The following is a 16,496-nucleotide window of genomic DNA, read 5'->3' as shown; positions in this document are numbered from 1 at the left end:
ATGATAATCACTTTGAATTTATTCCGATGCTTATAAAATTTATACAATCACACGTTACGTATGACAATCGGCCTAATTTATGACTATCCGTGTAGGCACAACACAGTCGTGATTGAACTATGAGCCGTATTAATCATAATATACATTCATACATAAACTCACGCCCGTAATCCCTAATGGGGTGGGCAGAGCCACAAATAATCAAAGACAACTTGCAGCCACTGTTGATACGATGTCGTAAGCTGGATATGATAAACCTTATGGTGATATGGGATCAGCCTATCGCCCATAACATTAGTTCATCATGTTAGAGGATACAATACCTCTGTCGGTTAATCATAATTCAACTGTTTTAAGTTTACGCGGTTATTATCATAATTAAAGCACATAATAACGGGTTCTTACCGCGTGTAAATGGGGATATGAGACTCCAATTAGCTCCACCTATCTCTTTCTAATACGTATCGTAAGTGATGGACACCACTATTTTTAGATTTCGGCACAAATAGTATTTTAAAATGCAATAATTTAACAGATACACTGAAGATTAAAGGTAAAGTAGCATAGCGCGTGCGTCACTGTTCGAAAAGCGGTTATATAATGAGGTACAATGCTGCGCCGGCGTCGAAGGCCACCTCAAGTTCACTGGCGTTCATCGCCCGCTTATCATTACCATTCAATGCCGATCATTACGCCGCTATCGGGTTAAGAATGGATACAATTATGCGAGTACTTTCGTATTATTATTGCTTAGACAATGCTCATGCCTTACATGGAGTCAGACTTAATATTGTGTTACATAAACAGAATATATAATGTCCCACTGATGGGCAGAAGTCTTCCTTCAATCAACCAAGGGATCTAAAAACGCCAATATTTAGCAATTCATCTGAAAAAGCATTGTTGCTATTTGTCATTTTGCTTTTTGGGCGAATAACTTCAACGTGACTTCTTTACCCACTAAGAAAACCCATCCCCCCCATGTCCAAAAAAGTGTGTTATTTTGAAGATCCCTCTCCCCGCTTTATCGGGTGACAAAGTAAGGGCTCCTTTGATGACTTGTGGCTCTATTTGCCCAATAGGAAAACATGCATTACTTTATTTATTTATTTATAAAAGGTACAACAACAGCTTATATAATAAAACTATATATAAAATATCAATTACATCAGAAATTTGACTATTACATGAGCCAATTATAGTTGCACACAACATTTGCAGTGTAAGTCAACATAATCGTTTAGGTACATAACTAAATTACTTACACAAATATCTAAAACTTGAAAATTATGTTGGAGTACAAAAAAAATATATATTTTATCTTTATACTGCACAAGACAATTGAAAAATAAGTACTTTTAATTACATAAACTTATATATAGGTACATTGAATACGTATATAGACGCATTTGAATGAAAAAGAAGCAACTATCCCAAGTCTCTATAACGTTGGAGTTCAAAGCACTTAAACATGTAGGTACCTACATTAACACGTGGTAATTATGACAGTTTATCATCCGGACAAACGTAGGAGTAGTTGAAGGTCATCACACAAGGTTACCATGTACTAAGAAAGGTGTACAAAAAACTATGAATAGCGATCCGAATTTCGATCGCACCTTTCGTTTAATAAGAATTTAGCTGTAAGTAAAAAAACTATAAAGTAATTAATAACTGTCATGTAATGTAAAGATTTTTTTAACAGAAGTTAAATAGAATTTTGACATTCAATAAGTGCTCTCTAATGATTATAGATTGAAAATATTTTTTGATTAGATTACATAGATTTTTAATTTGAAATAGTAACATAGTACTTGATATTATGACAGTTGTACGACTTCCGTGGTCCAGTGGTTGAGCGTTGGGCTCACGATCCGTCGTCCCGGGTTCGATTCCCGGTGGGGACATATCACAACAATTACTTTATGGTCCCTAGTTTGGTTAGGACATTACTGTCTGATCACCAGATTGTCCGAAAGTAAGATGATCCGTGCTTCGGAAGGCATGTTAAGCTGTTGGTCCCGGTAGGCATGTTAAGCCGTTGGTCCCGGTTACTACTTATTGATGTCGTTACATGAGCCATGACAGGGGCCTTTGGCGGCTTAATAGTAACCCTGACACCAGGGTTGATGGGTTGGTACTCCACCTCACAACACACGATAGAAGAAGAAATACTTGTACCACGTAGTATTATTCCTTATTCTATGCCTGTACTCATCATCATCAATTTAAGAGCCACGCTCTTGTCGGTGCAGCATTTTCCATGCTACCCATACACAATGCATGCTATGTATGTTATGTTTTGTTATGCTTTTTCTATGCCTGTACTATAAAACTTTATATCTAACGACGCCTTTCTATTCAAAACCACAACATTTGTTTTGTTAGACAGTTATCTTACGGACTATATTTTAATAATCGATCTAAATTAATAATTTTCTATAAGGTAAAGTGAATCATAGAGGTAGTGTTTAGTACCAGATACCCGTATAGTTTATTCGACCACTGTTTATGTTCTGTGGTCACGAAGCTAGCCTGTATGTGAGAGAACATTATATATTTTCAGCTGTGGTCATCCTGTGGTCTAGGAATAAAAACTTGAAAGCGATAAAAGGTATTCCTTTATTGGAATTTAACCTTGTGAATTTTATATTCAGTTTATTAAAGCTTGTAATATTTTGTCAGTAAGATGAAAGGTGAAGGGTGAAAGAGACAGGGTATGCACCTATTCTTCTGACAACTGTCAATAAAGACATTAAGTCACTAGTTATACCGACATCTAACATTCAATAATAACCCTTACACCAGGGTTGATGAAGTTGGTAACTCACCTCACAACCCACACGATAGAAGAAGATCTAACATTTAAATATTTTTGAAAGTACCTATTGGTTATTTTAAAACCAATGAATGTATTTTATTGGATACATTAAAATCAATCAAATCATATTAAACGAAGTAAGTATACCTAACAATAATATTAAAATCTATTTCGTGCGACATCTCCACTGATTAATTTGCGAATTTTTACCACAAATATATAATATTCTGGGTTTAGATAAGTTTTTCTAAGAAATTACCTAGGCATCAAAAAGTATTTTTGATTTAAAAGCTAAACGTATGCTATTTATAATTTCGAAACCATGTTTATTTTGAACAAAGTTATCAAAACTGGAAGATTTCCAGAGATTAAACAATTTCAGAAGGTCCATTACGAAATACAACAGATTACTAATTAGATAAATACATCGAAATGACAACAACAATGTAAAATACTTCAGCCGCGTCAGAGAGTTATAATGAACAAAATAAGATTTATTCTTTGGAACACTCGCAGTGATATATACCGGACATCTTGGAAAATATTTCGAATCATTTAAATATTTTTAATTTAAGAATGTAAAAACAAAGAAAATAGAATAGGTACTTCCTTTTTTGAAATCGACAAGAATTAAAATATTTAGTTTTAGAACAAACAATAAGAATTTAAAAACGCAGAAAATCGAATAGGTACTTCCTTTTTTGAAATCGACGAGAAAGAACACAACACTCGCACATATTTTTATCAAATTGGAAAGAATGTCGCTTGGATATATGATTGGTTGTACGAAAAAACAATATTGCTATTTGACATTTGTTAGCATTGCGTGGTAAGTACGCAATGCTAACTTTTATATATGCAAATGTTAAATTGAAATATGGCTTTTTAGATACATTGCTTCAATCTGCCCTTTTTAGGACCCCAGATTATCCGTAGCTCATTTTAGAATGGATTAAGTTATCACGTTGGTCTAACAGAGAGCTCGGTGAGGTGTGGGTACTTAGTTCATCTTGCGATGGATGTACCTCTGTATATCCTAATTGGGATTTAGTCGCGATCTCTCCCTCTATCGTGTGGGTTGTGAGGTGAGTTACTAACCTTATCAACCCTGGTGTTAGGGTTATTATAGAGCCGCAATTTTTATTTAATTATTTTTTGCTAGCGGACGAAGTATAATAGGATTACGAAAGCGGTGTATAAAACGAAGGTTGATGGTAGGGCTGGCAGAGGAAGACCTAGATGGACGTACATTGACCAAATTGCAGATGTCCTTAGAAAAGGTTCAGTACGATCTACTCCGAACCGGCGTGCGTGTACAAAACGACTGGTGAATGTGAGGAAGCAAGAGAAGTGTGTCAGGAATGTCAGGATCGAAGCAAATGGAATTCCATAGTCTCTGCTTACCCCGGTGGGAAATAAGCGTGAGTTAATGTATGTATGTATGTATGTTTTTGCTAAAGATAAATATAAAAGGATGAATAACCTTCTAAAGAAATATCATGAGCAACAGAAGATACGATAGGTACATGTATATATGTCAGCGTACAATTAAACCGGCCTGGAGAATCCACTGGTCCAGTGCCAAATCTATTCATTATAAAGATAACACAATTACCCGCTAGTGAACGACCTCCGCTGTTTAAATTATACCAACTTCTCATCAACGTCGTCATCTGTCCTCACACATACGGTCACGAGCATTAATATGTATACACTTTGGTACCATCATCATCATCACCAGCCCATTAACGTCCCCACTGCAGGGGCACGGGCCTTCCCTATGAATGGATAGGGAGATCGGGCCTTAAACCACCACGCGGGCCCAGTGCGGATTGGTGGTTATTAACGACTGCTAATGCAGCCGGGACCAACGGCTTAACGTGCCTTCCGAAGCACGGAGGAGCTCGAGATGAAATCTTTTTTTTATGGTCACTTTGGTACCATGTCACATTAACTTTTTTGACAAATTGAACTGTAAGTCTCAGTAAACGTCAAATATGTTAGTGCGATAGAGTCCTAAAGTGGGTACATTATATTGCTCATGACTGTACATACATACAAACGATCACGCCTATTTCCTTTTGGAGTAGGCAGAGACTATGGAATTCCACTTACTACGGTTCTCACACACTACTTTCGCTTATTCGGGCTATTATTTTATTCTGGGTCCCATGGTTAACTTATTCGCCAAAAAATTTTTTTTTTATTTATGCTATTGTTTGTTAATATTTCTTACTATTATAACAATAATAATATTTAAATCACATTTTACAGGACTTTGCAGCGATGTTTACCAATTATTTTTCACTTATTTTTATATTTATACTAGGGAGGGTGCAGAAAAACAACAACTGTGTTACTTTGTTACATTATGTAGTTTTATTATTGGGAACGTTCACATTAAATTCAAACCTTTTTTTTTTTAAATTAAGATAAAAGATTTTTGAACTTATATTATTAAATAACGAAACATTTCAGTCTAATACATCTTTTTATGGTTAGGTTTACCACTTCGTTACCTAATTTTGATTTTATGAGATAAACTTTTTTAATAAAATAGAAAACAATAGCAGTTCAAGCATTTTATTTATGGAGGCCATTTATATATTAAAAATAATCAAAAAAAGTCAAAAATTTTAAAACATACTTAGGTAGTTTTAGCTATAATTCTGAAAATGTCTCCATAAAAATGGGGGACAAAAAAGTAACGCAGTAGTTTAGTAAGTAACATAATGGTAAACTTTCCGCATCTATGGTGTTTAACTTACTGAAAACAATTAAAAACAGAATACAATTAAATTGAAACCATAACAAATTAAACAAAACTCTCTTAGAATAAAATAAAATCAAAACTTCTCAAAAAAACAGTATTAAACATACATTAGTTTCTGTCTGAGTCTCTCTTCAGTCTTATTTTTCAAATATATTTAATGGGACATCAAATTCATTCAATACGTTTTCAGCAAATGGAATTCTATAGTCTCTGCTTACCCCGGTGGGAAATAGGCATGAGTTTATGTATGTATGTATGTCATCATCGTCGTCAGCCTTACGACGCCCACTGCTGGGCATAGGCCTCCCCCAAGGATCTCCACGACGATCGGTCCTGCGCTGCCCGCATCCAGCGGCTTCCCGCGACCTTCACCAAATCGTTGGTCTACTTTGTAGCGGGCCTATACTGAGCGTCGTCCGACACGTGGTCGCCATTCTAGAACCTTTCCGCCCCAGCGGCCATCGGTTCTTCTCGCTATGTGTCCTGCCCACTGCCACTTCAGCTTTGCAATTCGCCGAGCTATGTCGGTGACTTTAGTTCTCCTGCGGATCTCCTCATTTCTGATTTGATCGAGCAGGGAAATACCGAGCATAGCTCTCTCCATTGCCCGCTGAGCGACACCGAGCCTCCTCACGGGATCCATAGTAAGCGGCCACGTCTCACTGCCGTAGGTCATCACTGGCAACACGCACTGGTCAAAGACTTTCCTCTTGAGACACTGAGGTATTTTGAACGAGAAGATATTCGCAGCTTCCCGAACGCTGCCCATCCGTGTTGGATCCGACGAGAGATCTCTTTCTCGAAGTTGGACTTACCTAACTGGATTATTTGTCCTAGGTAAATGTACTGGTCTACAACTTCGAGTGTAACGTTCCCAACCTGAACTGGAGTGGGTGCGACATGGTCGTTGGACACAAATGTTCGTGCTAAGACCCACTCGTTGGGATGCGTTACTGAGATGCTCGAGCATGGTGTTCTGGTCTTCCAGGGTCTCAGCCATTAGGACTATATCATCGGCAAATCGAAGGTGCGTCAGGTACTCCAATCTCAATCTCCCTCAGGATTTCGGGAGTCGACGAAATGACTCTGCCGTCCTCAGTTTTCAGTCTCGTTAGTTGACTTTGCCCAATAGACAGATCTTTTGCGAACACCTTGGAGCCCTTGTTCCGCTCTATAGCCACTTTAATACGTGTAGTATTAAATTGGCGAAGGTCGCTCGTCAAAGACTTCGAGATCTGTCTATTAAGTTGTCTATAATGTAAGACATCCGCTGAGTCCTGCAGCCTCATTTCGTGTCTCTTATCCATGAGTTCGAGTGTGTGTGCGAGAGTTTCTGCGTTTTGGTACGGCGGGTTCTAAAGTGTTTAGAACCTACCGTACGGACAGCATCCACCATCAGGTCGTTTATATCGTCCACTTCTGCGCAGTTATCAAGGTACTCGAAGCGATTTTGAAGCTCGAGCTGAAAGCGCTCGGGTTTTTGGATCTGGGCTGGCGCCGGTCGGAGCGTGGATTTTATCACTCGTGATCTTTCTAGCTTGATATTGATATTCAATGTGCCTCTTACCATGCGGTGATCACTTCCCGTCTTAACGGCATTGATCACAGAGACATCATTGAATATGTGCTTTTTTGTCGACATGATAAAATCGATCTCGTTTTTATAATTTCCACTGGGACTTATCCAGGTCCATTTGCGGGTGCGGGCTTTCTGAAGAAGGAGTTCATCATATAGAGGTTATCCTTCTCCATAAAGTCCGCCAGCATCCGGCCTCTGGTGTTCCGGACCCCAAATCCAAATTGCCCCACTCTCAGCTCGTTACCGCAACGCTTCCCCAACTGTGCATTAAAGTCCCCTATCACAATCGTGTAGTGGCTTTTATGGCTATGCATGGCTTTAGAAATCTTCTCATACATAGTCTCCACTTCGTCATCGTGGTGTCCCGAGGTCGGAGCGTATGCCTGGATGACAGTCAGCGAATATCGAGATGATATTCTGAGTATCAGGCACGCTACCCTGCTCGAAACACTACCGATGGTCAACACGTTGTTGACTAGGAACTTGTGGACGATAAACTCGACACTCTGTAACGAAATAATTATAAATTAAATTATTAAAACCATTAAATTTGTAAATATTGAGCAAAAACTTTGAGTATTTCCACTGCGTTACGATTGCTACAACTGCGTTACATTTCGCAGTAACGCAGTGCATCGGTAACTCAGTTGTAGAAACCACGTGTATTCTAAAATAGCACTCATATGGTAATTCATTTTATAAAACAGATCGTGTACAATAAATATTTGCTCCTTTTTTTTAAGATATAACGTAAAAGATTATTCAATATTCAAAAAACTCACCTATCACAGCGGTCACTCAGCGGTCTCCCAATTAATACACGCACCTATCCCGCCGGCGTCCTCGTGACTGACTCGGCGAATTTCAAAGCCACGCACTCCCCCCGCGCCCCAATAATATTTGATTATATGTTATACGACTTTTGGCGCAAATGCATACAAAATTCTAATTTTAAGACTCAGTTTCGTATGGTAACATAGTGTTCGTAATTTTTCGGTTTGCCGCGGGGACACAATAAATATTTTGGAATAATTAAAAACTGATAAAGGAAAATAATATTTATTATTGTTAAAGTAAAGATTAAATTACGTGTTATTACCGCAAATATTACATTTTAATAGCGTCTTGAAGAGTTTTTAAGTAATGTATGTTTATATGGAGTAAATATATGAGAGGGACAGTGGAATTTTGTAGGGAAACAACTGCGTTACTCAAAAGTACAACTTAGATACCGTGTTTTTGGTTAAATTCAAATAATTTTGATAAAAACGTGGAACATAAAAGCACGAGTATAACATCAGAAATGTACCAATAGTGTAATTATTTAAAAAATAATTGTTTGCTTTAATAAAAATCGTGTTTGAACGTGAGAGACAGGTTATGGGACCCAAAATAAAATAATAGCCCATTCCTCTCTCATCAAAAACCTCCTTACAGTCAAGAAATGTTACGAAATGTTGGTTTCTATGAAGTCTAACAGCCTCTGTGGTTGAGGTCCCTGGTTCTAATCCCGGCGGGGATATATCACAATCAATTGTGAGCCTTGCTTTGGTTAGGAGATTGTTGGCTGATCACCTGATTAACCGAAAGCAAGATGGTCCATGCTATGGGAGGCGTGTTAAGTCGTTGGTCTTGGTTACTACTTACTGATAGTACAGTCATGAGCAATATAATGTACCCACTTTAGGACTCTGTCGCACTAACATATTTGACATTTAGTGAGACTTGCAGTTCAATATGTCAAAAAAGTTAATGTGACATGGTATCAAAGTGTATACATATTAATGCTCGTGACCGTACGTAATCGTTACATGAATCACAAGACAGCGATAAAGTTAGTTTTAATACTGGCAAACTAAATTTAATTTAATTTTATATTTAATAAAGTTGATTTTAGGAATTGCCACCGTTATGAAACTGAAAATAAAGTAGGTACTATACTTAGTAGACAATTTTATTGTACCGTGTGAGATCAAAAAGGGCCTAACAACAAACGTAATACTTAATTTTATTACTGAAGTGACCTTTACAATTGAATAATCAAATGGTTGGAATAATGTTACAATGTAGCAGCATGGCGCCAGTCATCCGGCATTGTACTGAAAATTTTCATTAGTCCGTGAACTGACTGAAGATGAATTGTTAGAGAATTGAAACTGTATTTTAAGTAAACACTTCGACTTGTGTTGACAAAAATATATTGTGAGGAATTCGCATAATGAATATTTATTGTTTAAAGAGCTACGCTGTTAATAGAAGGCAGGAATGTATCTAGCCTTTTACAAATCAAGCTGTCAGGTTGCGTAGCTACTAGCACGGAGTCACCAATAAGATAGAAGTCAGAATGTGACTTAGACATTTTGAGAATTGGTCCATTTCAAACTCAGTTGTCATTTTGAGATTTTTGGGTCTTCTGCGATTGGTTCTATGGTTTTAGGGTGGTATTGATAAACTAATCTCAGCTTCGGGACTGCCCTCACGATCGTGTCAATGTGACAGTTCTTATATAAGAACAGGGACTTGAGCATGATCTAGAGGGCAGACTCAGCTGAGATTAGTTTATTAATAAGTACCACACTTAATTGGTGCTTGCTATCAAAATAAGTACTTAAAATAATATTTCATTACTTTCAGTTATCGTTAAAAAGCTTGGCATAAACTAAACAGGAAATATTTATATATTCCTTAGTAACATGTTAGCTGGAACAGATTTCAGTGGCCAGTTTTATCTAGGTTTATCCGAAATCGCGCCAGGATATATTTAGATTAGTCTAGTCTAAGCTATATCGTTTGGATGCAGCTACAATTTAGATAAATGGTTTATCTAAAGAGAGAATTCAAATTATTCGTAATGAGGCCTAGTATAACATAACATAACAAATACTTTATTGCACAAACAGGAAAAAAAAAAACAATACAAAACAAAAGAGAAATAGAAACACAACATAACTTAATATTACAAAGCATTTGAAGGGCTAGGCAGAGCTGTACAGTATACATGACCACTCCTCACCGTAGTATCAAAGTCGCATGTAACAGAAGGCGAGCCTACTGCTAACCTGCCACGAATTCTGGAATTCACCTTATATCAAATATCTACGATCCAAACAAGAATTCAGACTCATAAAGTCAAATTCAATGGTTTAGGCTGCGTTTCCATTGACGCGGAGCTATGCGGAGATGTACAGGAATCGCCCAAGTACCGTGAGGGAGAAAGTGACAGAGCGTCTTCGTTTTTCGCTCTCTCGAACGTTGTGATTGGTCAAATCCGCACATCTCCGCTCTTCTCCGCCCATCTCCGCGTCAGTGGAAACCCGGCCTTCGAGGTCGCCCGGGATTCGAACCGGTGAAACTTCGATGTAAGTTACGCGTTCTCCGAACAGGGCTATCGCGCAATGTAGTGTAACTTCACCGTTAATATGTAATTAATAAAGAAGCCTTTTTCATTTAGGCATCGGACAATATGCGAAACATCCCACACGAGTCCACACATAATTATTTTACCCCGAACAAGAAGTAAAATCAAATCAAAAATCAATAACCATCAACATATCCTACACTTGCACACATACCTAAATCGCATAATACACACAATTCCCAACAAAAAGTATTTTCAAAATGAAAATTAGGTGATGGGCTGATACCATGCTATATATCCACCTTATTAAGCGAATATCAGGGTTTTACCCCTTATTGATACTATGACCCTATTACGACTATGACCCATCTCTGTTTTACGGACACCATTTTACATTATTGAAAAAAGAAACTATAAGATATTAGTTCAATATCGGTGTCACTCAAGGACTAGCTTCACGACCGACGGTCGACCTTCACCGGCGCGGGCGCATAAGTTCACGGCTCGAGCTTTATAGCTCCCGTCCATTTAACCCGGCATTGACGTAATCCCGGTTTATCGCCAAACTGTAGTAGCTTTGCATAAAAATATTTATGTCCGTATAATCTCGGAAATTCAATTTGCAAAAGGTTTGAGAATCTCGAGATTAAAGTTCGATTGCCATGCCCGGATTTAGTTTGAGTGAGATTTCATCAGACATTCATATTGTGCGATGTGACGTTCATTGGGTAAGTAGATACACCTATTTTAAGACATAAGAATTTAAGAATTTTAATAAGTATGTAAGTATACTGTTTCACACATATGAAGTTAATGACGTTCAAAAAGCGCTAACTATGTAAGCCAATTTTGAAGAATATTTTTTTTTTGAAGCAAATTATGAATTGATTAATTTGTGGAAACTGGACGAAGCAAGAGAAGTATGTCATGATCGAAGTAAACATAATTCTATAGTCTTTGTTTACTCCAGTGAGAAACGGGCGTGAGTTTATACAGGGTGTAACGGAACGGGGGTATCAACCCGAAGTGTGCCTACTCTGTCACTATCTACAAATCACATGCGAGAGTATTGGCCGCCTAAATTCATATTTGCATTAGTTATGAGCAATTGAATTCCAGGTCTTCATGTAATAAATTCAAATTTGCACAACACTACGTAGCAATCAGCTGTTCAAGGTATTTAACTTTTGAGTGAACAGCTACCACCTCTTTTATTTATGCCTGCCCTAGTAAAGGGTAAACGTGCCAGTGATGGCCATATTAATCAATATTTTTTAAATTGTTTTGTTTCATCCTTGTGAGGCCAAGATTTCCAGACACAATAGTTAAAAAAACAATGGGCATTGGTCCCGGTTACTGCTTACTGATGTAATAAGTAGTCGTTACATGAGCCATGTCAGGGGCATTTGGCGGCTCAATAATAACCCTCGCACCAGGATTGACGAGGTTGGTTATCCACCTCACAACCAATAGGATAGAACAAGATGTGAACATACATAAATCACGGCTTTATCCCTAATGGACCAGACAGAGCTACAAGTAATTACACATATCTAATATCACACTTACTGCGCTACTGAGATGGGCAGAGTCACTTTGTTGTACAAGTTTTGTCCAAAAATGTAGTCGATTACCTACATTAATAGTTGATAAAGAAATGTACTTTACAATGCATCTCGTCTCCTTGTGTAGTATGCTTTATTTTATGATTACGTAATATCAGGCTCCCTTAACACCGTCATCCAGGTCAAATGGGCATCACACTAGCGGCGAATGCGTTCATGGCTAGCTAGGTACGGGACAGTTTCATTAGAATACTTTCAGAGTTTTGCAGGCCCTAAACAACTACTACTACTCATACACAGTTACCACCAATCACTGACTAAGGTGTGCAAATACTAACACCTCACTTTACAATGGATCAAAGGACACAGTGATTCAAGAGGTAACGACGCGGCGGACGAGTTGGCCAGAAGGGGAACGGGAGGTAACAGCCATCGGTCCGGAACCGATATTGCCGATCTCATTCGGACAGGTCCGCTCGCTGCTACGAACGAGAGCAGCCAACAAACACACCTTTTTTTGACGTGACTTATCGAAGTTTTGCCGCAAATGACATTAACTACTTGGCCGGACAAATGGGGAGCGCTGAAGGCTCTCACCCGGTACAACGTTTAAGACAACAGGCCTGAGGGTGCCCAGTTGGGCGCGAACCTCGGCTCAGGGCGTCGTCTGAGAGGAAAAATATTTGAAAGAATTAAACGACCCTAGTAAGTCGATAGCGATAAGCGCTGATTGAGGGAAGTCGTCGACCACGCCGGCGGTGTCGGTATCGGGGTCCTGAAATGTTTGTTGTCGCGAGCTGATTGGCTGATTCTATGGCTAGAGTAATCGGGTCGTCGGGATCGTATTACATACTTCGGACGCCGATGCTATTCAGTACCGTTCCTAAGCGGGATGTATTCGGAAGCCGCAACTACCAGGGGATTTGGTTGGTGCGGAGCAGAATCAAAAAAACTAATTTGAGCCATTGGGCAATGGTTGGCAGACTTAGGTCAATGTGCAGATTTTCATTGCGATGGAACCACGAACGATTTTGTATTTCCTGTAGACGGTGGATTTGAGAGAGACTCGCGTGAGCGAAAACTACCCCTGCATAGGTCATGATCGGACGGATGCAAGTCGTGTAGATTCCAAAGGGATAATTTACTACGCTTGTTAAGGAGACAATGAACACGGCCCATTACAAACGTGGCGCGATCGCGCACACGTTTGATATGGGCCTTGAAAGTAAGACGTCTATCTAAGACTACGCCGAGATATTTGACTTGCTCCTCCCAAGGGATCGGCTTGCCAGACATCTTGATGACTTAAGTTGACAGCGTGACCGTGACGTATTATAATAGCCCTTTGAAAAGTACACCGCTGCACTTTTCTCCGGGTTTACCTTGATTCTCCATTTGCGAAACTACTTGCCCAAGGCATTGGCGCGTTGGAGAATTCCGGTCATCATAACTCGACCACGGCACGAAGAATAGATGGCTGTATCATCCGCAAATAAAGCTAGTTCGGTATTAGGGTATTTGGGAATGAACAAACACACCAGACTATGAACCACCGTAAATAAATGCAGGCAGGCTAAGTTGGCACTACCCAACATCAATAGTTGTCTCTCCAAAAGAATTCTAAATGTGAAGAGGTCTCCACTAATACAGGTAACAGCTGCAGGTAGCAGGTGTAGCTGTGTGGTCACGGTGATATCAACAAACATCTGTTTACACTAGGTGTCACCGACAAGCCCCTGTGCAGAACCTGCATGGACGAGACAGCGGCCCATGTGCTACTGGAGTGTGAAGGAGCCGCCAACTACCGGGTCCGGCACCTTGGCCAGACGGGGTGCCTCCCTGAGGCGACCGGCAACGTCAGAGGCTTCTTAGAATTCCTTGGGGATTTACAACATAGTAAAAGCAAAATAAATTTCTCAAGTACCGTTGTGACTGCCTACCCCTTAGTGATACGGGCGTGATATTATGTTAGTATGTTCTGATTACTTATGGCTCTGCCCACCCCATTAGGGATACGAGCAGCTGCAAGTGATTGTGTATCTTATTAACGAGACATTAATGTTACGTTTACAACATAGTAAAGACAAAATCAATTTCTCAAGTAAAGTACCTACCTAACATAACTTTACTTTTACTATGACATGGTAAAAGTAATCTTAAAATAAGTACTTTCGTACAATACAATAATACTTTATTGCGTACAAGGAATTAAAAACACATAACAGTATTTTTTTAAATCTTTCTATCGTGTGGGTTGTGAGGTGGATTACCAACCTCATCAACCCTGGTGTCAGGGTAACTATTGAGCCGCCAGAGGCCCCTGACATGACTCATGTAATAACTACTTTCTTACATGAGTAAGTAGTCACCGGGACCAACCGTGCCTTCCGAAGCACGGAATTGCAAATTGCATTGGGACAGTTAATGGGATTTATACCCTGTACCAGGATGCCAGGGCTCGCGAATAGAAAAAGGCACGCTAGTGTTTCAAACTATCGATAGTTCAGTATCGATTATCGATCATAATCATTTTCTACTACGATTTTGATTGGTAGAAATAAAAAAATAGCTTTTCAAAAAATCTAAATCCATGGACTTTTGAGTTATTGAAATTCAGTTTAGACAATCAGCCCACTCAAAATAACCATACTATCGGAGTGTAGCAATACTACTGACTGAGGGCAAAATTATCGATAGTTTGTTATTAATCCGCAACGATACTATCGATTGTATTGCACTTAGGTAATAAAATCGAAAATGTTCCCACTTTCCGAGTTATCAATAGTCTTGCTATCGATCGACTCTCGGTCGGGATAGATTATCGATAGACATTTTTTGATCGGCAAGCCCTAGTGCACCCGAAATTCAAAATGGCGGTGCTGTTAAGGGGAAGTTATCATTAACCATGATAAAAAATATTTTTTTTTTTGTATTTTTTTTCCTTCCTAAATTGTAGTCGTGTATTATCCAACAGTGAACAATAACATCACGCCTTTTTCCCATTGGAGTAGGCAGAGACTGCGGAATTTCACTTACCGCTACACGCTCGTATCGCTACATGCCCGTACCAAACATACATACATAATATCACGCCTTTATCTCTTATGGGGCAGACAGAGCCACAAGTAATCATAACATAGGTACATAAATAATTATCATGCTCGTACCGCTAATGGGATGTTCTTGTGACTCTGCCCACCCCATTAGGGATACGGGCAGAGTGATAGTATGTCTTATTATTGACAGATTAATTTCGCCTTCTGCTATTGCGCGGGATATTTGCGAAGAAACGTGGCAATTCTGTGTTAGTGCCAGAGTGTGAGCGCGGGTGATCCTTATTAGATAAACGACTTTTTTACTTTTCTAGGTTCAAAGTAAAATACGTACCTACTTTCATAAAATACAATACATTCATTCATTCATTCAAACAATACCATAAAAATATTTTATTGCGCACAAAGAAATAACACACCCTTAAGTACCAGGATACTAGCATTCCAAAAGAGATAGAAACATGCACACGAAAGTAAACTGTCAAATTATTTGTCAGTGCTTGTTTACTATCTGTGGAGTGAAGTTCGAAATTTGGATTTGTTGTGATAACTGTGATCAGTGATAGTTCGAGGTGTCTTTGAGTAATGTAGGTTATTATGAAATGATGATGTGTGTGGGTGCCGGCGATGGCAACTTAAGTGAAGCACGGAACTTGTATCAGCGATTCATAGAAGGTAGACCAGCTGATGAAGCCAGGCAACTGCCTTCACTGCATTGCTTCAGGAAAATGGTCAATCGCCTACTGCATTTAACGGGCTCTTTCCACGCGTCATCCGAGACTGGCCGCTCGGCGACCCGTGATCCGGAGTTTGAAGAAGCCGTACTAGCCGTGCAGCCAACCCAAGGACTACCACGCGAACCTTACCACATGCAACGTACGCCCGAGCTAATTCCTGCTGATTATTTACCTCGTGTGGCATTCTGAGAATGGTACCGAGTTCAAGTGGAAAGCTCACCAGACTTTGCTTCGAAAGTGTTGTGGACAGATGAAGCGGCAGGTCTGTGCATCGAACGGGGATGACGACATTTCGAACCTTTCTTGTAAAACGTAAGTCTAATTATTAATTACCTACCTACTTACCCACACTTTCACACTTTTTTTCCTATTTACTATTAAATTAAATACCTTACCTAAACAAGTAGGTAATTTTAACTTATTTTACACGTCATAAAATAATGTGAGAATAGTTGTCAAAGCAAAATGACTCCAATTATTAGATGCTTTAGTGTCATTCTTGTTTGTTACAGTCGCCGACGTGCCGCCGACTCGGATTGTTCCAATCGGCCGCCGACTCCTTTTGACGTTGCCGCCAAAGCCGCCGCCCGCTCGAATTTCGTACCTATCG

At 39.3% G+C, this 16,496-nt stretch overlaps 1 protein-coding gene and 1 pseudogene across 1 annotated transcript in view; both read right to left on the bottom strand.

Moving 5' to 3' along the window:
- Positions 1 to 16,496, bottom strand: part of LOC126370655 (A disintegrin and metalloproteinase with thrombospondin motifs 7-like) — a 183,401-nt gene that overhangs the window by 162,245 nt on the left and 4,660 nt on the right. The window lies entirely within an intron of this gene.
- Positions 5,099 to 7,664, bottom strand: LOC126370765 (uncharacterized; annotated as a pseudogene).

This window comes from Pectinophora gossypiella, chromosome 11, assembly GCF_024362695.1.
Source record: "Pectinophora gossypiella chromosome 11, ilPecGoss1.1, whole genome shotgun sequence".
NCBI classification, from domain to species: domain Eukaryota; kingdom Metazoa; phylum Arthropoda; class Insecta; order Lepidoptera; family Gelechiidae; genus Pectinophora; species Pectinophora gossypiella.
This window is presented reverse-complemented; position numbering and strand designations above follow the sequence as displayed.